Source organism: Crocuta crocuta, unplaced genomic scaffold, assembly GCF_008692635.1.
Source record: "Crocuta crocuta isolate KB4526 unplaced genomic scaffold, BGI_CrCroc_1.0 scaffold1097, whole genome shotgun sequence".
Lineage (NCBI taxonomy): Eukaryota > Metazoa > Chordata > Mammalia > Carnivora > Hyaenidae > Crocuta > Crocuta crocuta.
This window is the reverse complement of record NW_027532638.1, coordinates 190549-191129: the sequence shown is the minus strand read 5'-3', so window position 1 is coordinate 191129 and position 581 is coordinate 190549.

Genomic DNA, 581 nt, shown 5'->3' with positions numbered 1-581 from the left:
CCGAGTCCCGGAGTCCCCGAGTCCCCGGCCCCAGCGGGACCGCCGCGCGCTTCGAGGCGGCTGCAGAAGCGCCGGCCTTCGCAGCGTCCAGCTCGACGCGGGCGGGACGTGGGGGGAACTGTCGCGGACGCGGGTCTGGGACACGAGCTGGGACATAAGACCCCTCCGCCCGTTTCCCCGCTCGGGAAGCCGCCGGCGCGGAGGCGCCTCTCCTCGGCCTCGGGAGGGAACCGAGTGCGCGGCCGGCCGGCCGAGGGGCGGCTCTGGCCCGGGAGCTGGGGGCCCCTGCTGCGCCGCCGGAGGGTCCCCAGGAGCGGCCTGGCCCCGTCCCCGTGCCTTCGGGCTCCTGGCGGCAGGTGCTGGAGTTCCCGCCCCGGATAACAGCACCTTCTGGAAAAGTCCTCCCGAGAAGGCGGAAATGTGGCCGCGTTCAGGGGCCGACGGTTCTGGGCATCAGCGAGTACGAGGTGTTAGTTATGGCGTGGGGGTTCGGGGGACAGCTGGTCATCACGACGGCAGCCCCTCTGTGCCGTCCGAAGTGCCCGCGTGCGGACGGCGGTGGCCACCCCGGGGGTGCTCGG